General features: G+C 35.8%; 1 long non-coding RNA gene across 3 annotated transcripts in view; it reads left to right on the top strand.

The window, feature by feature from the left end:
* The window catches only part of LOC129144705 (uncharacterized), an 87,427-nt gene that overhangs the window by 25,167 nt on the left and 36,071 nt on the right, over window positions 1-26,189 (top strand). For all 3 annotated transcript variants that reach the window (XR_008549147.1, XR_008549146.1, XR_008549148.1), the window contains exon 3: window positions 16,915-16,996. This is a non-coding gene — a long non-coding RNA (uncharacterized LOC129144705). The remainder of the gene's footprint in view (window positions 1-16,914; window positions 16,997-26,189) is intronic.

A 26,189-nucleotide genomic window follows, 5' to 3' on the forward strand; every position in this document is an offset into this window, starting at 1 on the left:
CTGTTATTACAAAAAACTATCTGAACAGAATGCTGACACTTCAAGACCTGAGGAGAATGCCTCCAAAGGTAATTTAGACATCATCATGGAGCTGCTGCCCCTTCAATTCCAAAACAGGAGAAAGGCATAATTTTGCTCGTAACACTATAGTGATTTCTGCCCAAAGATGTGGGATAAAGGCTTCCCAGAGCCCCAGAGTGAGACCTCTGTTGTGGGGGCAGGAACTTTTCCTCTGTGGGGTAGAGGGTGGGACCACTGATCCAGTAGACCTGGAGCATGGTGCATGGACGAAAAAAGATTATTGTTGAGTCTTAAGATTTCATGAAGTTTCCCTTACTGGGCACTGGACTTGTTTGGGAACTTCATGCTCTTAATCCTTATTTCTTCTTTTTGGAATGGGAATGGCTTTTTTACTCCTATCTTACCATTATATTGTGGAGAAATACAATTAATTGTTTGGTTTCACTGATAGACAGTTGGAGCGGAATTTTACATCAGAATTAATTGTTGCTCAAATCTCATCTGTATCTGATTTAGAAAGCTAGTGCTTAGATGTTACAGCCCATATGAGCAAATCACAGAGACTGAGAGCAGAAGAAAACCAGCTGTGTGATATTTAGGTGACACTTGGGACATTAGCGTTGATGCTGGAAGAGTTAAGACTTTTGGAGTTGGTGGGATGCAATGGACATATTTTCCATATGAGGCAGACAAGAATCTCAGGAGCCTGGGGGATTTTAATGGACTGAATGTTTGTATCCCTCTCAAATATAATATGCTTATTAGTAAGTAAGAACTTTGGGTGGTAATTAAGTCGTAAGAGTGTAATATTGGGCCTCCCTGGTGGCGCAGGCAGTTGAGCAATACACTGTGGAGCTGTCTGCAGCCTCTGCAGCAAGGGTTTGATCCCAGCTGACCAGGGAGAAATCTACATGGTGCAGCAGACCTCTCCTGCCTCACCTGCTGCTCCCCTCAACAGTGTATTTCATCAGTCTACCTGTTCTGTTCTCCCCATCTGTCTCTGGTGAATTCTCTTGACCTCCTGCACCTCTGGCCTATACCCTGGTTCTTGTATAAATAAATAAATCTAAAAGAAAAAGTTAAAAAAGAAGAGTGTACTCTTCATGAATGGGTTTATGGGATTAATGCCCTTATTAAAAAAACATGCAAAAATTTCTCTCCGTGGTATATATACACAATGGAATACTATTCAGCAATCAAAAAAGATAAAGTCATCCATTCACAGGAACATGGATGGAGCTAGAAGGAATTATGCTCAGTGAAATAAGCCAGAAGGAAAAAGAAAAATACTGGATGGTTTCACTTATAGCAGGAATATAGGGGAACCCAATAAGACATCAGTGTAAAAAAATAATTACAGTACAAAACACAACAAAGCAAAAACAGACAATTGTAAACCAGAGACATCCTGCAGGGGAGGAAGAGGGAGCGGGACCAGAGGGAGGGAGGGATGAGCACAGGGGACTGAGATGATGGTGCACAGGTGCCTTGGAGAAGGAAATTCTATGGGGACTATACCTGAGGGGGTGGGGGGAAGCAAATACTGTTTAAAAATGAACAATGATGTAAAATATTTTAAAAAATTAAAAAAATAAAGTAAAAAAATGTCTCTCCCTCCCCTCTCATCACCCCACTATGTGGGGACATTGGGAGAAGACAATATCAATGAATGAGGAAGCTGACTTTGACCAGACATCAGATCTGCTGGCACCTTGATCCTGGACTTCTCAGACTCCAGAAGAGTGAGAAGTGAGAGATAAATTTCTGTTGTTTACAAGTCACCCAGTCTTATGGCACTATGTTATAGCAACATCAACTGACTAAGGCTATTTTTGACCTCTTTCCTAATTATCCTCCAATTCCTCTTCCTCCTCCTCTTTTTATATCTGCTCTAACTTATCTCTATTGAAGATAAATCACTGAGACAGCCTTTTTAAGAACCTGTTCCCTTAGGACAACTTTCAAATAAGACTTTGATATGTGTTAATAACCCATTTGTCTAAAAAATGGCTGTAATCTATTCCTTTTCACTGTGTAGCCAGGTGGTTCCACCAGTGGCCAACATTTCTCATTCCACAAGACTGACAGCAAAGTGGAGATTTAGCGTGGGTATAGGTCCAGCCTCTCAATAGCATTTAATCTAGGAGAGGTTTAATGGGCTTTTCCAAGTCATATGCTTTCCAGTTAATTAACATTGTTGAAGCCCTGATTTATTAGACAGACATCACTGAGAATTAAATGTTTTCTTCTCAGGCTTTAGCTGCAGGATAGGCACTAAGACTCCTACCACAAAACCCTCAGTTATTAATAATTATAAAAGTCATAACCATCATTTTGTGGACATTTCCCCTGACACTTATCTCAGTGCAGGCAAAAGGAAGGAAATTAAATGTGCAGCCGAGTAGAGAATAAGAAGGCAAAAGCTTGAGAATGTACACTGGTTCATATATTCTCTGGAAAACTATAATTGTTTTGCCTCTTCACTCCATTATTGCTTCCTTTCCTCTTTCATTGAACAAATAATTGTTTGGTACAGACTGCTTGCCACTATAACGCAAGAATGAATAAGGTAGATCTCATAACCATCATCTCCACATAGAATTCTGCCCAATAAGAAGACAGACACTGAACAAGTAATTGCAATTACAAAAGGAGGATAAAATGGAGGCAATACAATGTAGACTGGAGATTCAGATCATATCTGGCTGAGAAAGAGATTTTAAGCCAAGACATGATGATTGAGAAGGAGATAATTGAGTCGCATGTAAGAAAAGAAGCATCCTGGTCATATTAGAGGCTTAGAAAAGGCAGTCATCAGAGCCACAGGGCAACAAACAACCATCTGTGCTCCTTAATCTTAATCTCACAAAGACGTGGCCACCCAAATATAAATTTTGAGCTCATGACTTGAGCTAGAGAGTAGGTGTCTGATATTCCAAGCAAAATTTTATTACTTTTATTCAAGGCACTTTCTGGGCAACGGTGTTAAGGTACAATTGTCTTGAGACAGAAATAGCTCAGGCTATAATTCACCACATTGAGAAGAAGAAATTATATCTATAACTGCAAATGCATGGGCTGAAGAAGAAGGAGTAGCTCAAGGGTTACCCCATGAATGACTGCATTCAAGGATAAAATTGCATGGAATTTGGTGAAGCAAGAATTACCAAAATTTTTGTTTTTAATTTAGAAAATGTTTTAAGATATAGAAAATACATAGAATATTGAAATAAATATGCCACACTAATAGCCTATATCGATAATCATCAATACATGATCATGCTTTCAATTAAATTAATCATATAATACAAAGTTGAATTTGAATTTAAGATTTGTATTGAATGATCTATAACAAGCTAAGGATCAAAGAGTTAAGGTTAACTATCATCTCTTTCTTAAATTGGAAAGTGGAGTTTCTGGTACTTGGGATACCAAACATTAATATGAAGTAAAGAAGAGTAGAAAAATGATAATAGAAAGTGAAGTGAATATTTATGAGTTACACTTGGAGCCACAAACTCAAATGTTCATGGAAACCAGAAGGTCAAGCAGATAAGAAGCTGTGAGAAAAAATTTAAGCTGAAGAGGGCAATGGTATCTTAATTGGTGTGAATCTTTCAGGTCACTGACCAGTGCTACTTCAGCTAACAGAGAACTGGGTCTTCCAAGAATAGGTCAAGAGTACCATTAAACTCTGAAAGCCAAGAAAGAGGTTCAAAGTTCTGAATATTACCAAAGAGAAGAAACCTGAACAGTTTCTCACCAATAGGGAACACGGGCAGCACTGTCCTTTTGGGTACCTGGGAAGGTGTACCAGGGAGGAAAAAGAGTTGTCACAATGGAAGGGGTGAAAAGATACATGGGAAGGAGAGAAGAGAGAATGAACCACACAAATGTGAAAGTGATCCCTTGGCAAAATTCCTTTCTTAAAGGTAATATAAATGTGGGGCTTCCTGGAGAAAGGTCAAAATGCCGCATGTATTCTGGGTCCCCTTGCTCCCTAGATGTGTGTTCTTGGGTTAGTTATTTAAATTCTCTGAGCCCCAGTCTCAGAAAATCTCATGGATTGACTGTAAAAATTCATTGAGATAATGTGTAAAAAACAACTCTATAAATCCTAACGTGTTATAAAAGAATGCAATATCATTAAATTGCTGTATTGAAGCATCCTTCAGCATATACGTACTTAGGTGCGGAGGACATAAGCTGCTCAGGCACAGAAAGGAAACTGAATCCTGTTAGCATCTCCAGATATTCTGCTTTCTGGGTATATGCAGCAAACTTGCAGTGTTGTTTTCCAAGAGCATTTTTCAACCCCATAGCGAAAAAATACATGTATGATCACCACAAGGCCATATATTCAGATCCTTTGTGGTTTAGAATTTGAAATTTGAATGTTGGGGATTAATGAGGACTCTGCTAGGGGCTTGTGTTGATCATAAATTTTGCTTCAACATTTGCAATTACATTAATTCCCAGAAGAACACAAATATTTAGTATAAAAAATTACCCAGACTGTTAGCATAGCATTCAAACTGAAGTATGGCAGTTGCAATTTCCCCCCCTAGAATTAAAATGTCTGCTGTTCTGTCATTTTGATGCTCCCACAATATGCTTTACTTTCATCATAATTATTTGCACCACCCTCAAATATCTTTTGCTCTACCTATCAGGGTCCTTAAATTTTTATATTTACAGATTTATTCTGCAAGAATCTTCAGGTATAATTTTTTTTTTTTTTTTGCAAATGGAGAGTGATATAAATTGTTGAAATCAAGATGTGAATTTGTTCATCTTATACATTCAATATTTGGTAATTTGCTATGTACAGCTGGGTCAGTAGCTGGATCATAATGCTCTCTTGCTGATCCTGCTCCCTAAATACCTTTCAAATTTCCCTGAATCTTTCCATCCTCATTACTCATAATAAGCTCCCAGTCTGCACAGTTAGTGTTACCAAATTTCAGCATGGTTGAGATTTATCTGCGAGGCAAGCTAAAATATGCAATGTTCCAGATTCTACTTGAGAAATTCTGAGTCATTTTGTACTGATCTGCTGTGTGGGAATTTGTTTTAAAAGGAGGTTCTCAGGTGATTCTGATGCAGTTGATTCCTGGATCACATCCGGAGGCATACTTTCCTTGATTACCTAATCTAAATGAGCACTTCTTCCTACCAACCCTTAGTAAAGTTGACTTTATTACATCACCCAGTTTATCTCCCAGACAGCATTCATGTACTCTCTTCCTTTAGAATGTAAATTCTCAGAGGCCAGAGTTTTGTGTTTCTTAATTATTTTTGTATCTCTAGTTGCAAACCTAGGACTTAGTTTGTAATGGTACACTGTAAATACTTACAAATAAATTTATGATTATTTTCGGATTGAATAAATTGCATTGATTGCTCCTAGTCTTCAGTACACCCTTCCAATTGTTTCAAAGTTAATTTTGGGGCTGACAATTCTGATCTAACTGCTCTCTCTCTATTGTCTGTGGATCACTTACAAAAGAAATATAAACTCCCTAATACAAATAGGAGGACTTTCAGTCATCCTAAATTTATATTCTCATTTGGGACTGCTATCCCCAATATACTTTCTTCTTTAGTTACATTATTCTTGAAAAATTCCCAGCTTTTATTCCACATGTCCATTCCTTTGCTCATTTTATTTTTATGCCTGAAATACCCTTCTCATTTTTCGCTTCCCCCAAACTCCTGCTGGAATTCCTATTCTTATAAATTTTAAATGAAATGTCACTTCCTTTATAAAGTCTGCTCTATTTCCTTTAGAGAGAGACAGTGATTTGTTTGGTTTTTTGTGCACCCATTTCATTCTTTCAATGCCATTTTTAAGCATCTCCTATATTATTCTGGGTCTCACTTATTTGTTTTTTTTTTTTTTTAAGATTTATTTATTTTTTCAAGCACTGGGTACATTCAGAAGCGCAGGAGGGTGAGAGAATTCACCAGAGCCAGAACGGGGAGCAGAACAGGCAGATTGATGAAATACACTGCTGAGGGTAGCAGAGGGCGTGGCAGGAGAGGTCTGTGCGCCATGTGGGACCCAACCAGTGCTGCAGAGGCTGCATGTCGCAGCTCAGCGCTCAACCACTGTGCCACCAGGGAGGCCCAGTGTCTCACTTATTTGTATCTTAAGGACGTAAGACAACATCTCTTACATGACAAATATTTTAAAAGTGATCCTTCAAAGGTGACTTATAAATTACACTTTTTCTTTCTCAGAATGAGAATGAGGATAGGAAAACATGGAACCCATTTAAAGCATGCATATTTTGGGCTTGCAAGGTGCCCCTCGTCTGCCTGCTAACAATTCGGTAAACAGAATAGTATAAAACACCTCCAAGCAGGAAAAAGTACACAAAAATGCCTTGTCCAAAAGTTACTTACAGAAGTATAGACTCCTGCAAAATAGAGATGAAATCTAAGATAAGGGAAGAAACAAGAGAGAGAGGTGAAAGGAATGCCCAGGTACAGAATTGCCAGCAATCACCTACTCCACATGATCCATCTTTTTCAACCCTGGCAAGAGCATCTTGATTGCTATCAATAGGTTGACTTAGTCCTATGATAGATCTCAAAAAATATCAAGAAGATAATTTTTCATTGGAATTTTATGAAGATACTCAAAAAAATCCCAAATTTTATTCTAGTGAGAACTCTATTGTTTACTACAGAGTTAATTTTACACAACTGGAAAAATATAATTTATTCTTCGCTAAGACTAGCACTTCACTCTTGTGCTACTTTGCTTTTTTTGTTTTCTTTCTGTCCTGGTAACTATATGGACTGCGTCTCAGGTAATCAATTCTGCGATGGAAATTTCTCCTTCATTAGGGCAATGAGCTATACTCTACTTTCTTAGATATGTTTAATTTCCTTATAGGGCACCTCAGTTTATAATATATCTCCTTTTAGTAAAAAAAATAGTAAGAAGAGGAAGCCCTAGTTTTCTATGTTTATTGCCTATGGTAGGACAGCACTTTATATCCACCTTTCTCTGGGATACCCTAATTTTCAAAGTTCATGGTTGAACTGTTAATACCTTCTTTTTAGGCTTCCCAAACACATAATATCTTGAGGAAGGCAAGGTTGTGCAGCTTATAAATACAAATATTCTATAATGAGTTTCCCTGATAAATTATAAGAACAAAATATGAATGTATTCAGTAGTTAGTATCCAAAGTTTTGAAATCAATAGTTAATGACAACCAACCAATGTATCTAGCACTATTGTAAAACTTTAATAAATTAAAAGAATATGTAAAACAGTTCCTGATCATGGTGAATTCTTTTGGAGATCAAATACAGAAACATGAAGCAGAATATAAGATATTGTTTGATATCATTTTATATTGTTTGATATATAAATGTGTGGTATAGATCATGGGTTACTTTGGAAGCAAGAGACAAATGTGTGTTTCTACAAAAGAATAATGGTAGCTCCCCTATTACAAAATGATATTGATTCTAGCTGGCAGTAAAACTCAAGGATTGGGAGTCAGCCAGCGGTTGAACTCATGCAGAGAACCATATGTCAAAACTAGACCTTTTGTGAATAATACAGTCTGTCCACAGCAAAATCTTTGTCACAGACAAATATTTTCAAGATAATCCCAGGGTTCAAAAGTCATTTTAACTCTTAGTGGATATAAACAAAATGTAGAGATAAATGAATTTGAGTGTCCAACAATATTGCCTTACCAATCTGCCATATGATAAACGATTGCAAATTCCAAGTTTTGCAAAATAAACTGCAATGTCAAATTTTCCTATATAATAGGATTGCTTCATTTTTCCCCCAGAAGTGCAGGTTCTTATATGAAAAATGATCCTTCCGATAATAAGGAGATCTTGTTTTTCTTCTGGGGCCTTGTTAAATGTCAGTTTATGCCTAGGGTATAAAAATTATAAAGAAATGGAATAATTAAATCCATAAGATGCTAAAACTCATTATAAGATATTTGAGGTTTTTAAAATGCACCTGAAGGATGTTTGAATAGCTTCAACAACCATTAAGACTTTTGTCTGCCTTCAGGGGAAATACTGCAGATTTTCATTCACATTAAAGATAAATGTAGACATTTAATTGACACTGCATAAAGTTACCTTCAGTTTCAATGCTTTCAATACTTTACATGAACAAGGTAAGTTGTGTACTGCTGAGTTTCATAAATGCTCTGAAGTAGACTTCACAGTGTACTTATCACAAGCTGAAGTAATTTGCCAATGACAAGTAGGTCACACTGATTTTGCTGGCTCATTTTTATATTGATTAGTGATTCTTTTGACCTACTAGCTTTAGTATGTGTCTCCCTAAACTAGGAAGAAGCATAAAAGAAAATGTCTAACATCAGGAAATACTTAAAAATTATGAATTTTTATAATGTAGCAAGTTCTAATTTCCCTTCTGTTCTTTCTGAAGAGATTCATTGAAACATTTCTTAAAGTGGAAGAAAAATCTTATTTTTTTAGCTGTACTATTTTTGAAAAATCTGAATTAGAACCATAAAAATCTTGCATGTTTGAAGTCACAGTTCAACCCAATCTACAAAATGACTCAAATTCTTTCTAGGTGTGTAAACCAATAAGTATAAATTCAGATGACCTCAGAGTCCTTCTTGGAGGCACTGTAATAATCCATTTGAAAGTGTATCACAAAATCTTTGAGAAAGTTACACCATGTCTTTGCCTTTCATTTCACATACATGTGTAAACACCAATCTCATACTAAAATCCCCACTGATATATTTAATTGTTTAAAAGAACATGATGATGTAGGGTATAATAGAAGTAAACATTGGAAAGCAATTACTAAAATGCAAAGAAAGTTAATTATCTTTTTAACCTCTTTGGACTGTAGTTAAGAACACATTACAAAACTTTATGGGACTACTATAATTGCAAAAGCTGGTATCTTGAATGAAACTGAACGGCTTGAAGACCTGTATGATTTTTCTTGGTCTGCACAATCAAGGCAACAGGCTCAGCCATCTCAAGAGTACTTCCTGCAGTGTGGAACTTGTGTGAGGTATGCTTAAAGCAGATGGTCAAGAGGGGCAATGTCCAGCATGGAGCAGTGACCCAGATAGCTACAGGCTTCTGCGAGCTCAAAACAAATCTAGCACCAAATACTGGGCTTGTGGAAATGGTTTCAAAAACACTTGGAAAAAATTCACAAGCTGTTCACTAAAAGAGCCCTAAGCACAGTTTGATTTCTGCCAGCATTTATGGAAAGCGACAAATGAAAGTCTTAAATGGAGAAATGTCTGAATACATGCTGTTCAGTTTGAAAAAAAAAATGTCTTTTTTATGCATATAGTGGTGCTGGGAAAAAATTTCCCAACACCTTGAGTTCTTCTTGGTCTGTTTTAGTGGACAAATGAACATCAGATGAATTAGTAGGAGAAAAAGACCAAATTCGATTACACAGTTATGGTGAATTTACATCCCTATAAATTCTGAAATTGGTGGCATGGACTCTGGATCAATACCCTGATTACCTAGGAATGGGATAGGGGTCTGGGACATCCAGGAGAGAGACGGGGGTCTCATATTGAAGGCACAAAACAAAATACACGCTGGGAAAAGTCTTTTGCCTATTTTAACCATAGTGGTAACCCTTAGAATACTTAGTTGTGTCCCTTAGATCAATAACATGCCAACTTCCCTAAAAGTCCTGAAGCAAACCTCCAGCATTTTCCACTGAGCTTTTCTGTTGACAGATGAAGCAGGGAGATAGGACCCAGACCCATTCTTCCCTAAGGGAACCGTCTTTTTTTTTTTTTAAAGATTTATTTATTTATGCATACAAGAGCTGGGGTACAGGCCAGAGATGCGGGGGTGAGAGGATTCACCAGAGACAGGGTGGGGAACAGAACAGGCAGATTGACCCAAGTACACTGCTGAGGGGAGCAGCAGGTGAGACAGGAGAAATCTCCTTCGCCATGTGGGTTTCTCCCTGGCTGGCTGGGGATCAAACTCATGCTGCAGAGGCTTCAGATTGCTTCATGTGTAGTGCTTAACCCCTTGTGCCATCAGGGAGGCCCACCCTCTTAATAACCTAAAACTAACAGCAGCAACAACTGCCACAAAAAACTCCAAAACTACTAGAAACTCCAAAACATCAGAAACCTGAACAGTCATGCTGACAAGTCAAAGCTTCTCTAAAGATACCCTTATAAAAATCTTACCCCAAGCTCAGAGATTCCAGACTGTAGTCCAGGAAGGGCACAGAGATGGTTCTTTATGACAAAAGCAGACCAGACCGGTAAAGGAGAGTCCTGGAGCCCTCAGTGGCTTTCTCAGGCTTTTATTGAGCTTTTACATGAAGTGCAGCAACTAGGTATATGGCAGGAAGGGGTGCCAGAGGGCTTGGAGGCTGGTAGGCCTCCAAACCCCTGGCAGGCCTCTAAGCCAGGGGAAAGTCTTCACTCTGAGAGTCCCTGGACTTCTTTGTTCCCTTCTCTCTCTTGCCTCTCTCCTGCCTCTGATTCTCTTCTTCAATATCCCAGTATCACTGCCATGGCCCACCAAAGTAAACAATATAATTTTTAACAAAATAACAAAATGCAGGTGCCCCATCACCCAGGGCAATCCTAAAGGCAGGAGGGCAGAAAAGCCTGAAAACCATTTACCCTACACAGACACTTTCATTACAACTGAATCAGCCATCCCCTTGGGAATACCAGTTTTCTGAGTAAACATGGCTTTCCTCGCCAGTTCTTGTATTTTGCTTTTGGCTTAGGAGTGGTGGGCATCAGGACCTGGGTCTTTTGGGATGACTTTGTGTGAAAAAAGGTGGTTTTTTTCCCTAGATGTTTTATCTTGCCTTGAGGTAGGTTTCCTTGATTAAAAAAAAAAAATTATTTTTTGAGATGATCCTAAATCTGGTTAATCTACATTCTTTAAGGATACAGTATCAGTTTGTTTTGAATCCAGCAGGGCCTTCATTGACTTTAGCCCCACAAGCCAAGGTGACATGTACTGAGAAAGCTCTGTACGTCCAGGAAAAATGCTATCTCAACATTTTGTGCACAATGATCCTACACATAGTGTAGTTAAATAGAACTTTGTTTACTCATTTCATTACAGAACTTTGTAAATCTTGCTTCTCCCACAGTTCTGTATAAATAAATAAATCTTTTAAAAAAAGTCTTTAATAATAAGATGAAGAAGAAGAAGAAGAAGAAATGGAGAGAAGTAATGTTTTCCACTTCACGTTCTGTGCTGATAAACATTTGAGTCTAGTCAAGAGAAGAGAGGAAGAGCCTGATAATCATTATGTAGTGAGAGTTAGTAATATGTAAATTAAATATTTAGGGTGTGATTGATAAAAGTAAACTTTGGGTGCCAGCAACTAAGTTTTGTTGTGCTCCCCACTGAGTCTATAAAATATCAATCCTTTTATTTTCCCATGTGGTCAAATCTGCCAAGTAATTATTAGTAATTACTTATTTTGGAAGAAATAATTTTGCCAGAAACTTCCAACTTCCTATAGAGCTCTGTGCTTGGGAATTGCCTCCAACTCTCTTCTTCAAAGGGTCTTTCCTATTTTAGTTTATGTATCTAATATATTTTGAGACTATACTCTAGCAATTTCCTTACAAAATATATATGGGCAGTGTTTTTTAGAGCCTTTGCAAATTTGAAAACATCATAATTCTACTCACAAATTTAATTAGCATAATAGGTTGTTTTTTTTTAAATCATCCTTCTTGGGATAGTAAAATCCCTTAAAGAAGGATCTATTCAGATGATAAATTTTTGTGGGTAGAATTAGGACATTCTCAAATTGCTGTGTGAATGCATGATATTTATTTTTATTTTTTTTTTTTTTACTTTTTTAAAATTAATATTTTATTTTATATAATTCTTACATCATTTTTAATTTTTGCACAATGTATGCATTTTCTTTTTTTTTTTTTTAAATTTTATTGTTATATTCCCCATACAATTGCCGCCCCCCATTCTGACCCCAATCCCTCCCCTCCCGCCCCCCCCCCTAAAAGTGTCTCTGGTTCATAGTTTTTTGTTGATTTTGATTTTCACTTTCTTATAGTTTTCATTTTCCTGGTCCCTTATTTAAGTTTTCTAGATTCCTGCTATGAGTGAGACCATCCGGTATTTTTCTTTTTCTTTTTGGCTTATTTCGCTGAGCATGATCCCTTCCAGCGCCATCCATGTTGCAGCAAATTGCATGTGTTTATCTTTTTTGAATGCTGAGTAATATTCCATGGTATATATGTACCACATCTTCTTGATCCAGTCATCTATTTTTGGGCATTTGGGTTGTTTCCAAAGCTTAGCTATTGTAAACAGTGCTGCTATAACATAGGGGTGCAGGTGTTCTTTGGAATTGATGTTTCTGTGTCCTTTGGGTAAATACCTAGGAGTGGAATTGCTGGGTCATATGGAAGCTCTATGTTTAGTAGGTCCAGAAATCTCCACACAGCTTTCCACAGTGGTTGGACCAGTTTGCACTCCCACCAACAGTGCAGAAGAGTTCCTTTTTCTCCACACCCTCGCCAACATTTGTTGTTGCTAGTTTTTTTAATATGTGCCATTCTCACTGGTGTAAGATGGTATCTCATGGTAGTTTTGATTTGCATTTCCCTGATGACAAGTGATGTTGAACATTTTTTCATATGCCTGTTGGCCATTTGCATTTCCTCTTCAGAGAAGTTTCTTTTAAGCTCTTCTGCCCATTTTTTGACTGGATTATTTTCTTTGTTGTTGTTGAGTCTCATCAGCTCTTTGCAGATTTTTGTGATCAGTCCTTTATCATTAGTGTTGGGTGCAAAAATGTTCTCCCAGTTGGTGGGTTTCTCTTTGTTTTTGTTATTGTCTCTTTTGCTGTGCAAAAGCTCTTTAATTTGATATAGTCCCAGCTGTTTATCTTTGCCTTCACTATCACTGCTTTGGGTGATGTGTCTGTAAAGATGTCTTTGATGTGCAAATCACGTAGTGTTTCGCCTATATTTCCTTCTATATATTTTATGGTTTCAGGTCTTATGTCTAGTTCTTTAATCCATTTTGAGTTGATTTTTGTGTATGGTGTGAGGTGGTGGTCAAGCTTCATTCTTTTGCATGTAGCGACCCAGTTTTCCCAGCACCATTTATTGAACAAACTTTCTTTGCTCCAATGCATAGTCTTTGCTCCTTTGTCAAAGATTAGTTGACCATAAATCTGTGGGTTTATTTCTGGATTTTCTATTCGATTCCATTGGTCTGTATGTCTGTTCTTGTTCCAATACCATGCAGTTTTGATGATTATGGCTTTGTAGTATAGTTTGAAGTCTGGGAGTCTGATGCCTCCATTCCCTTCTTTTTTTTTCAGGAGAGCTTTGGCTATTCGGGGTTTTTTGTGATTCCATATGAATTTCATCAATAATTTTTCTATTTCTTTGAAGAATGACATTGAAATTTTGATTGGAATAGCATTGAATCTGTATATTGCTTTTGGAAGGATGGCCATTTTAATAATGTTTATTCTTCCAATCCATGAGCAGGGGATGTCTCTCCATTTCTTTGTGTCTTCTTCTATTTCTTTTAACAGTATGATATTTATTTTTATCATTCTATTTTGCTGTACATAATCCTCTCAAATTCCTTCCATGTTTTAAAAAATGGTGCATTTCTTCCATTCTTATGGTAATATAATACTCCATGGTGTACATATACCACATCTTTTTGATCCATTTACTGTTGAAGGAGATTTAGGCTGCTTTTTCCATATCCAGGCATTTGGAAATAATGTTGTAAATATTGTGTAACGTGTGATTTTTGTCAGTGGTTTCATATTCTTTGGCTATAAGCCTAAAAGTGATTGCTGAGTTATATGGTATTTCCAGATGGCTTTTCATAATGGTTTCTTCAGTTCACATTTCTTTAAGACTGTAATAGGATTCTTTTTTGTTTGTATTCTCTCCATCACTTGTTGTTGGAGATAATTTTGTTATACAAGTTTTTGTGAATCTTTGAATAAAAAAATATTTTCTTCAAATATTAAAAGAATCTCTGTTTTCTTATTTCAGAAGTTTCTTTTGCTATGTCTCTTGAAATTATAGTATTCCACTCTTTAATATAATATGCATTTTTTTCAGAATTTTTCTTTACCCTTGCTGTTCTGAAATGTCATTGTACTGTACTTTAGTAGAAAACTTTTTTATTCATGTGTGTTGCATTCTAGAGAGTCAAGTCCATATAAATTAGAAAAATAGTCTTTGTTTCCCAACAGTCATTTCTGTTCTCTTTTTCTGAAGCCATATTTTCAGACCTCTTAGATTGCTCCTCTGATTTTATAATTATTTAAACAAGTAAATTGTTGGTCTTTCCTCTTTTATCTATCATATTGAAATTGTTATTATGGATTTTTCTAGGAAATAATCTTTGTTCTTTGAATATTCTCTTAATATGATTTTGTTTTTTCCCAAGGATAAATATCTTTTATAATCTCTCTCATATATTATATATGCTATATAAATAATATACATATCTAGACATACATTGTCAATGTGAGTATTTAACTCTATATTTTTTTTCAATTTTTTTTTCTTTTAGAGATCTATTTATTTGTTCATACAAGAGCTGGGGTACAGGCCAGAGATGCTGGGGAGAGAGGATTCACCAGAGACAGAGTAGAAAACAGAACAGGCAGATTGACTGCTGAGGGGAGCAGTGGGCGAGTCAGGAGAGGTCTGCTGCGCCATGTGGGTTGCTCCCTGGCTGGCCCAGGATTGAACTTGTGCTGCAGATGCTGCAGATTGCTTCATAGTGCGGTGCTTAACCCCTTCCACCATCAGGAAGGCCCTATATTCTCTTTTTAATGACTTTCTATATCTTTTACATGTTCTTTTGCTTTTAAAAATTTGTGATCACAGTTAAGAGTAAGATGCTAAAAACCTGATTGAATGGAGGTAGCTTGTAGATTATCAATTTCTCTGTGATGTTATGAACTGATGTTTGCCCCTTGCCAGTATTATAGAATTTTTTTCTGGAGTGGTTCAGTTTCCATAACAGGATTTTTCAGTCTCCTGCATAATAAGCAAACTCCCAGTTACTAGTGCCTGAGCTAGTTCAAACAAGTGAGACTTTATCTTACACTCCTGTGCTTACTAAAGTGTCTTTAGCTCCTCTCCCTTCCAATAACCACATCCTCTGTTCCCTTAGTGAGGACCTCTCTGTTTCAGACTCTCCAGAGACTACACATTCTACTCTTTCAAAGGCAGGGGGCAACTGTCACCTGGCCCCATAATTAGGAGGGAAATGAGCAGCATGTGAAGTTCTGATTACTGTGAAACAGATTTCCACACAATTCCCATTTCAGCCCCTCTTTTACTCTCAGTCTTTAAGTGTATCTTGTGCCTACATTTTCTAAGCCTTTCTGGAGTTTGTCCAAGAAAATAAAATTATCCTTTTTTCTTTTTGCTTAGGTTTGACCTTTTATCTGCTAAGTCATTTACCTTCCTCTATTATAGTCTATCTTTTTATATTGTTTCAGGGTTACAGATGTTGCCTTGTTTCATAGAAGATGGATTTTTATATTTCTTTTATACTTCTTTTTGGGGTGATTTTTAAGAGGAGACAGGAGCAGAATAGTTTTTTTTCTGCCTTCTATTTGGTTAAGTAGCAGGAAAAATTAAGAGTATTTTTATGACATTTTGTTTTTATCCTATGTGTGTAATGTGTTCTTTAAAATAAGCTCATCCTTCTTAATGATGAATGCAAAGAAGCTTAAAGACCAATTTATGATTCTTCTGTATCTGAATAGGTGTCATGTATTAGTCTGCTAATTTAAATTTTAGTTTCAACATGTTTCACTATCCTTTCTCTTCATTAAGATTGTATAAAATATAATACATTGTATATCATACACATGCATATATATAACACATGCATGCATTTATTTTATTTTGAAATGTATCTATTTTTAAAAGATTTATTTATTTATGCATAAAAGAACAGGGGTACAGGCCAGAGGTGTGGGTGGTGAGAGGATCCACCAGAGACAGAGTGGGGAACAGAACAGGCAGATTGACTGAAATACACTACTGAGGGGAGCAGTGGGCGAGTCAGGAGAGGTCAGCTGTGCCATGTGGGTTGCTCCCAGGCCAGGGATCAAACTTGTGCTTCGGTGGCTGTGGTTAGCTTCATAGGTTGCATCTTAACCCCTTGCACCACCAGGGAGGCCCAAAATATATCTATTCTTATAACTAAAGTAAACCAACTATTCTCTTACTCTCTGGGCAAAAACAGGTAAATGAATATCTAGAGAAAAAAAAAAGGAGGGAAAGAAAGAGCAAAATTAAGGAAGAGAGTACAAAAATAATTGAAGAAAAGACAATTTTGGTATTCTTGTCTATAAATTAGGGGTAATAAAAATTACTTTACAGAGTGATTTTAAGTTGATATATATTGGCATTTTAGAATGTGGCACATGGAGGCACTTAGTAAATAAAAGTCCCATACCAAACACACACCTTTCTTCTTCACTTCTTATAATTGCATGCCAGTGAAAAAGTAAGAGTAATAGAGGTGCAAATAGTAATGATAGTAATGTCTGATGCTACCTTAGAAGAGCCCTACTGTGAGGCAGAAATTGTTCTGAACTTTATACATGACTCATTTCTAGGACTAAAGGATATAACAAACAAGAGCTTAGCATAACAACTGATATAAAAACTGCTCAAATATGTTTTTCTTTCAAGTATTTATTGATTTTCTTCTATAATCATTTATCTTCTTCTGAATCTTTCATTTCTAGTTTGATAGTAGTCAAAGTAAGTACCTAATATGAGGTATTTCTAAGTGGTATTGCTGTTTTCTTCAAGTCTCTATAATCAAAGAACTTTTGTCTGACTGTTCTTTTTTTAGATTTCATGGTCTCTGGGTGACCGGACCAGGTTCCTGGCTTCATACCAACCATGGCCTCCCGGAAGACCAATCATTTTTTCAGGTCATATGGAAAGTTAATTGGAAACATGGGCATTTTAATCTGGGGGAGTTAGCTTAATATTTAAAGCATTGGATATTTATTATTTGCCTTTCAAAGACTGTATGTACTTGTTTTCCTGTCAGCCTATGCACATTTGACCCCTAAATTTAAAAACATAGCTTATTACATGATAACATGCATTTCTGTTACATTCACTTTTATTTCAGTCTTCTATTTAGGGCCTTGTGACATGGATGTTCAATGCCACAGGTTCTCTAGCTGCCAAATGTGGACTTTTTAGCATTTTCTCATACAACTTTTCTAATCATGTTAAAATGCACATTAATCTTATTTTGTCTTTCCAAACACAACCAATCAAGGGCCCAAGGTGGATGATAATTGCCCATTTTTTTCCATTTCTAAAATTGGAAACTAGCATCATTTTTTAAAAATAATCACTGATATCTATCATCATTTCCCAAATGATAACATGCTCTGAGAAGCTGACATTTTTCTTGATAATAATCACAACTAATTTTTCCAAATTTTGAATACCAAAGGTCTGTGCACAAAATGAACTAATAATTACTCTAAGTAGAACTGTAAACAATGAGAGGTCCCGTGGGTTCATTTTTCCTTGATAGGTCTGTGCTGTTCATACTGACTTGCTCTAGAGAAGATGAATGAGACTGACATTCTAAGTGAAGACAAAGTTGATAACTGGATTCTAAATGTTCATTTCTGCATATTGATGTCAATTGAGGGAACTATTAACACCCAATATGATGGTATAAATAGCTTTTAAACTCGTGGCTCTAAAAGAAAAGGAGACTGTAATGGGATCAGAATTGACAGGGATGATTAAGAGAATATTTGTGCCAGAATATTCATATGAAACAACAAAAAATTCTATGGATGATTTTTAAAAAGTGAAAAGACAACATTGATATTCATTTGTGACATTACTTAAATGGCTTGGCTCTACTAAACTTCTGTGATTTATTTTCTGAAATTCTATGATTTATGCTTGGGCTTGAATTTTTTCTTTAAAGATTTATTTATTTCATACAAGAACTGGGGTACAGGCCAGATGTGCAGGAGGGTGAGAGGATACACCAGAGACAGAGCGGAGAACAGAACAGGCAGACTGACGAAATACACTGCTGAGGGGAGCAGCGGGCAAGACAGGAGAGATCTGCCACACCATGTGGGTCTCTCCGCAGCTGGCGGGGATCGAATCGGCACTGAAGAGGCTGAGAACATCTTCACAGTGCTGCATTGGGCTTGAATTTTTGAGAGTCCTAGTTTTCATGATTTAGAAATACATAGAGTATAATGAATGCATATGTATATTAAGTTTATATAAATTTTATTCAAGTGACTGAAAATCTATAAATTTTAATGTTACTGAAGTCTGACTGCTACAATTTTACTATTTTATAATTCTAACTCTTTTCCTCTTGGAAAATCTCAAATTATAAATTCTATTTCTTGTCATAATTACAGATAGAATATTTATCACAATGGGTTTTTTTTTATATTTCTCTTACTGCCATTGTGATTATTACAATTAGTAATATTCACTATATATGGATATATCCTAAAAAGTTAACAAATTAAAAATTTTCCAATATAGTTTACAAAATTAAACTCATGATAACTTTTAAAATGTTCCTACCTTTTAAGGTCATTCATCTTTTATTTATTCATTGGCTGTTTTCTTGTGAGTTACTCTATTCATTAACAATAGGAATGAAGAAAGAAAACCAGAACCAATCAAGCAGCTCTTGTCCCAAGACTGCTTGACTGAGTCTGCTTAGGTGACTCTTTTAACAAACTTTTCCTTTTGAAAAGCAGAAGCTCTTTCTGCCCATTTCTGTCTATGTGAGTGTCTTCTTTTCTATTTGTAAATAAAACTGCCCTTTTTGGAGATATATATCTATATATATATAACTAAGAATTTCTGATCTCATGTTTAAACTATTCAGTAATCTCTAAGACATCTGTCACAAGTAGTGAAATTGAGGGAGTAGTCAATTGCTGTAAATACTGAAAATCTAACTTATTCATCCTCTGAGGCAGCTTTAGGGAACTCTAGCTCTAACTTGGTTTTACAACATGGGGGAATCTCCTGGTGGAAAGAGAAACTTTGAATTGTTCCTCTTTTACCTAAACTTTTCTCCTGTATTAGATTGAGGCTTTGAGGCTAGACTGTTTTAAACTCACGTGAACTTCAAGTCCTATCTCTTCTGAGATTTTGCTTGCCCTGAGTCAACTAAGCAAGAATTTGGCATGTGAGAACAGCACCAGCAGGGTGTGAGGGTGTGTGTGTGTGTTTGTGTGTGTGTGCGTGCGCGTTAATGTGCCTGCATGTCAATAGAACCAATATCTACTAAAGCATAGTTCTAATGCTAAAATTAATTAGATTCAGTCTGTAGTGTATTATTCTATAGATGAGCTCAAATCTGATTCAATACAGAAAATGGTTCATTGAACTGGAAAAGAAAACATGATTATATTTGTATAGAAAACAAGATGTACTTGTGTCAGCATATACCATTTTCATGTGACATAAACCTAAATATTGTGAACATTTCCCATTTGTCAATATGTTTCTAACAGTATTAAATCAAATCTTTAATATTTTGACAGCACTGTTAACATTTGATAAAATGAATCTCATAGATTAGCATCCTAATTTACAATTCCCTGGACTCTTGGAGCTTTGAGAAGAGTATCTTGAACTAAATGAGATGAAATAAATGGAACACTTGTTAAAAGAAAATCACTTCTCATTCAAATGTAAGGATGGAATGCATAGCAATGAAAAGATGCTGCAAGTCAGAAAATATTAGAAATTAAATCAGAAGAACATTGAAGTAAGTCTTTCCAAAGACAATAATATCTGATGGATAAAATGTTATAGTGGTAATCAGGAATTCTGAATTCAACTTCTTGTTCTGTTGCTGAAGTTGTATCAATCACATCTCTGGTCATTAAATCATTCAGCACACTCTGATTGAACACCACCTGCAGGAAGTGGTTATAACATTGTGTAAGATGATGAACTCTGAAACAAAGTATTTGATTTCTCATTTTGCTCCTTACTACTATATGACCTTGTCAATGTAGCTTAAACCCTTGGTGGTTTACATTCCTTATCTATAAAATGTCACAAAAAGATACCTTCTCCATTTGTTGCACTTATTTATTAAAAGAGTTAATATGTATATAGGTTTAGAACAGAACTTGATATTTACTACATCTCTGTTATTTTAATGTAGCACACAATGAAGAGATGCTTAGTTAAGTGTCAAAGTAGGACATGTAAGACATGTACATATATGAAATAGAATTAATTTTATATTTAATAAGATGCATATAATGACTGTCTTTGTCTTTTATACATCTATTTATACTTTATTACCCTTCCATTTTGACATAGTCCTTTACGTCCAAATAGGATTTAGTCTCTTGTCCAACATACGCTCCTAGTTCTTCACTGGGCATTGCCCCAGTCTATCCAGTAAGTTTGTTCTATTCCATTATTCACAGCATTTGGCTGAGGATGCACACATGGAATAATGTGTATCTAATGATATAAAATACTGAAAACTTGCTGATGCAAATTCATATATGCTTAGAGAAAGTCTCACTCTGTATGGCGACCTTGAGGTGCCTAAAGCAGCAATAAAGGAAAAATTTGCATGGGACGAAGGAAAACAGAAGAAAACAATGCAAAAAGATGAGAAGAGAATGAGAGTGAAAGGGATAGGCATGATAATATCAGTTAAGTTCCCAGATGCAGTTCTGCTTTGCAGTTAAGTCATATGCTCATGTTTTCCTTTCTAGCTCTGTGAAGTGGGGGGTGGTGGTGTGGCAAATGACGAGACTCCTCACCAAAAGTAAATACAATATTTTGGATTTTCAAGTGTGACTGACATTGGGGAAAACAAATATGATGTCCTGGACAAGAAATATCATTGACTTATTTATGACCAACAAATGTCAGTTCTCTCTGGAAGCAAGCCACCTCATCTGGCATTTTAAGCTCCTGGTTTAGATTCCATAAAAAGGATTACCATTAAATGTTAGGGCTATTGAGTATTGAAGAAAATTACACAAATGTGGTCTTGTTATTCATTAAGACTAATTATAAACACTGTGTATAAAAATTCAGACCAAAAAGGGTTAAATCTCTTGCTTTGAAAGTGAGTTGCTAGTAATAGTTAACATCTTATGGTAATATTAGTATACATAGGTGTACAGGCTACCCTGAAATAAAAACATGTGAAAAACAGGTATCATAAGGAGGCTGCAATTGAGGAAATCATTGTTTTATGAAGCAGGTTACTATTTTGTCAGTCAACCATGTAGACCTACTATGTGCACTGTTTTCATTTCAGAATTTGCATGCCATTAGTTAGCACAAAGATGGTCATACACAGCTCAATAACAAAACATAACTATGACAGAAACCTTATTCACACTGGAGGACAGTTGAGTTAGCAATGCAACACTTGTAGACAAAGGGCAACGTGCTTTCCTGTATAAGATGATGAACTCTGGAACAGGTATTTGAATGTTGACTCTGCTCCTTACCACTATATGACCTTGTCAAAGAAGCCCAGAGATCAATGGTGTTAATACGTTTTAGTGCTGAACAAATTCATAAATGGAATTTTGTAAAGGTATCTTCGTTTACATTTTTTTCTAAAATTTCTCTTGGGTTTCAGATTCCATTTGAGTTATGACCTTTTATTTTCATTTACTGGGAGAGTAGAATAATAATGATATTAACAATAAGAATAATTGCTGACATTCATTGAGTGTCAACTATGTGTCAGTGTCAACTAAGCCTCTGCTGTGAATAGACTTGTTTTGTACTCAAACAGCCCTAAGGAGTAAGTACTTGGCGTATTGTCACTTTATGAATACAGAAACTGAATTGAGGCATATTGAGGTGAAATATTTGGCCCAAAGTCATGGAAGAAGGTACTTAGAAAGCTTAGTTTCTTATTCAGGGATTCTGACTCAGGAGCTGACACTATTAATACTCTTAAACTGTAAATTGTCAGATCAATTTAAAAAAAGTTTATACAATGTTAACTTTGATTTGTGCAACTAGCGGTAAACAGGGACTATAATGGACCTTTTGACTTTCCTATGTCCTTTTTAAATCCCGATTTGTTTGGTATGGAAATTATCATGCGCACCTTATATCGTAGGGCATGGCCCCAGTTAGTAACTGGTTTCGTTCAATATAATGAAATTTTTGAAGTACCTGGACTCCATTCAAACTATTAATAGCCTCAACTATAATAAGCCCTGGTGAACTATGATTAACCTTTTCATTTCAGTTTCACATATAAGACAAAACAACAACTTCAGGAAAGCCATTAAGTGAACTAATAAGTTATGCCAAGAGGAAAGATACAGCTACTTTCAGAATAAATTATTTCTCAAGTAATAATTTTTTCCTCAGAAAGATAGCTGGAAGCTCTACTTCCTATTAGTGATTCTGCAGTTATTTCTTCTACCTGGAAGCAGGTGAGTGCAACAGGCTGTGGCTTCCCATTCTTTCTGCTTGCACATTATCTTTTAATATGGACTCTGGAATTAATGTATCATGCAGTAGTAGATGGGTTGATTCATGAATTGATATCTGTTTATTCTGGAGCAGGAAGTGACAGGAATAGTTTGTTTTTAGGCAAATAAACAATGTAAATATATATATTATCTATTTATCTGTCTCTTTAAGAAAACACATGTCTATATAAAAACTTATTTTGAAGAATTACTTTGTATCTCTTTAAATTATCCTGACATTCAATATAAAGAAAAAGGAAGACTAAGTGAACATGCACATTAATGAGCATTAGTGTGTCTCTGATAAACTATATAGACCTAAAATAATAAAACAGTAAAAAAAATTGTGTACCAAAATCATGAAGTATGGTTTCATTCACAATTTTATTTGGACTTTTCTCTTGTTTTCTCTTCAGATACATTTTTAAATCACTGTCTTCCTGCTATTTCCAATCTATCTCTCCTGTGCAATGGTGCAATTAAATGATAGTTTGTGTGTCTCCAAGATTCCATAAGCTGAAACCCTACTGCCTATGTGATAGCATTCAGAGGTCCTCTAAAAGGTGATTGAGTTCTTGAGGGTGGAGTCCTCATGAATAGGATTAGTACCCTTAGTGAAAGAGACCTTAGAGAGTTTTCTTTCCTCTCCTGCCTTGCGACTACTTAAGAAGATGGTTATCTATGAACCAGGAAACAGGACCCTTACCAGATACTGAATCTGCCAGCTCCTTGATTCTTGGACTTCCCCTACTTCAGAATTGTGAGCAAATATTCATAGTTTGTAAGTCACCCAGTCTGTGGTTTTATGTTATAGCAGCCTACACAAAGACAAATGGAAACAAGAAAAAAAAGAAAGAAGATATGATTCCATTTACCCCTGAACCTACACCCGCACTCAAAGCACTGTATTGTGAAATGTGTCGCCACTTCCAGGTGATACTTGCTGATTTATGGATTCCCTTTAATCAATTGTTTATAGCCTGTTTCCTATTTTCCTGAAACACTAATTTCTTTACTGTCCAAATCTGACTTGTTGACATTTTTTGGAGAAATTCAAATAGCAGAAGTCAGATCGTGTTCATTTTGAAACAGGTGTTATTCAGTTTTACAACAAGTTATTCAGAAGCATACATTCTAAATAGCATTTTGTTCCAGCATCCCATTGTTTAAAGTTCTTTATAAAATCTTCCTATTGTTCCCTTTAAGGCACCATCTGCTGATCTTGGGATTGTTAGACCTGTGGATATTGCAGGCCTTCTTCTGAACTATTCAAGGCAAATGCCGCTTCTTGGAATTCATATGATCCTCATCTAAACAGCTGAGGAGTGGCAACAGGGAATAATAGTGCAATATGCCTTATCAGTATGACTTTGTAGAGGTCTGAGCTAAGTGTCTATGATTTATTGTGAACACTGGGTACTCTCCAGGAGTTCAAGCCACTATATTTTCTTTTTATAGCATAAGGAAGCTTTGCTTGCACATTTCCCCTCCCCCATCTTATGGATTGATAGATAATACATTTTTTATATGGGTTTGCAGACACATGAACTTGAAGCCTAAGCAATACCAAGGGCATATGTAAAAGTAGCACATGGACTACAGAAAAGTCAGTGGAAACTGGCTGATGAAAAGTTTCTCCTATTTAAGAAATGTCCTCAATGAGACCTCCCCCCTGAATCTTAGAATAAAGTCTGATAGCTGTTTTTCTGATTTCTCCGTTCTTGCAAGACATCTAATTTACTTCTGTGTTGCAGAAGAGGTCTGGCTCTTAGGCTTATGTCTCAAGACCATTTCCATGGTGCTTGAATGCACTTGAAACTGCTATCTGGGCACTCAAAGGTTCATAAAAAAGTTATGTGCAGCAAAGCACTGAAGTAAAGAGGTGCAAAGAGATCACACAACGTTTTACAAAACAATTCATCATTCACAGTGGCATCTAACCAGATATTAATTGTCCTGCAGGAAAGAACAAAGCTGTTCCTAAGTCAAAATATTGAGTCTCATGCTGGGTTATGATGTTATGCATTATTTATCTAAGTAGTGTCTAGAAACAAAATAATTGTTTGCAGAATTCCACCACCACATACAGCTTAGTGGTTCTGACTCATTCCTCTGACTCATCAGCCCCATACTGTTCCCTTTGGATAGATTAAGCAGAATGGCAGGATATTGACCATTAAAACAGTTTTATGGGGTTAACTTTCCAATTAGTCCTAGATGAAATTTCAGATTTTTGAAATTAGTCTCTTGTGTTCTAACCACTAACCACTTTGCCTTAATGAATTCACCACCAATATATTTGAAAAGAATTCTATGAAATAATTTGCAGTACCAAATAATGAAGCATCATGGAAACTTTTGGTCTAATATTTATCATTTTAAACCTAAAGGTATAATTGAAAGTTACTGTTTCCTGTTTCCACAGTAGCACCTATAAGCTAAGTAGGTGTAAAGACCACCCTCAATACTTTAATCAAGGATTCATGATGAAATTGTTGACAATATTTTTCTGAATGTAAGAGATGAGAGTATCTCTTAAGGAAAAATGAATATTATCTTATTTTTCCAATCTAGTTTTAGTAAGAATTATGCTTCTAATTGCTTAATTATTCTAATGCGGCTTCCTCATTAAGACAGAAAGTAGTGTTGTACATGCTTACAAAGATAAAATTGTCCTCATTTTAAAAATGTAAGTTTTTATTATATGATGTTATAAGTCTATATCTTATGCTGAAGAACTCATACAGAGTGACAACCTTGATTTTAAAACAAATTTAAAATATAATGAAGAGAAAAATGAAAAGGGATGTCAATTATCCACTTATCCTCAAACTACTGTTTTTTAAAATGATCCTGATTTACTGAAAATGATTGCTTTTCACTATTACAAGAGATGTACTCTGCTATTATCCTACCTCCTAATCTTTCCTTTTGAAACAAAGTAAGTGAGCTAAACTTTGATCTAGGAGGAGGAAAACTCACAGATTTAACTTTTTTTTCATTTTCTTGCAGATTGCTGGCACTGAATGTATTTTCCTAATCTGTTTGTATGTATGGAAAAATAATCAGATTTTAGGCCATTTATTTATTATATTTATTCAATATACATTTACTGTGTCCCACATAGTACTCCAGCATGTGTTACATCACATAAATAGAAAAATTTCTGCCCAATGGAGCTTTCAATATTTTGTTTTATTTCAAATCAGATCAGGATGGAGAATTAAGAAAGGTAAATTTTTATCCATCACCGAACACCCGTTAGATGGCAAAAATTATACCAGTCAGTATTTGGGGAAACTGTGGGAGTGTAATAAAACACACACCCCCCCACACACACATACCACACACACCATACACATACCATACATACCCCCCCCACACAGATGTGTATATGTAAAGATATGTGGGTATGCATTTACTATATATGTCTATACATTTATTTATTTATTTTAGGACTAAGAAGCTTTTCAAATATTATCTAAATCCTTAAATAAACGTGTTTTATATTATGAAAACACTATGCAGTGCAAAAAGTTTTATCAAAATATTGATACCCTATTAGACCTGTTTCTCTTCCAGTTAACATTTATTTAAGAAATACAATATTCTTAAAGATGAGTTG

This window comes from Talpa occidentalis, unplaced genomic scaffold (genome assembly GCF_014898055.3).
Source record: "Talpa occidentalis isolate TD23 unplaced genomic scaffold, MPIMG_talOcc4v2.1 talOcc4.6, whole genome shotgun sequence".
Classification (NCBI taxonomy): Eukaryota; Metazoa; Chordata; class Mammalia; order Eulipotyphla; family Talpidae; genus Talpa; species Talpa occidentalis.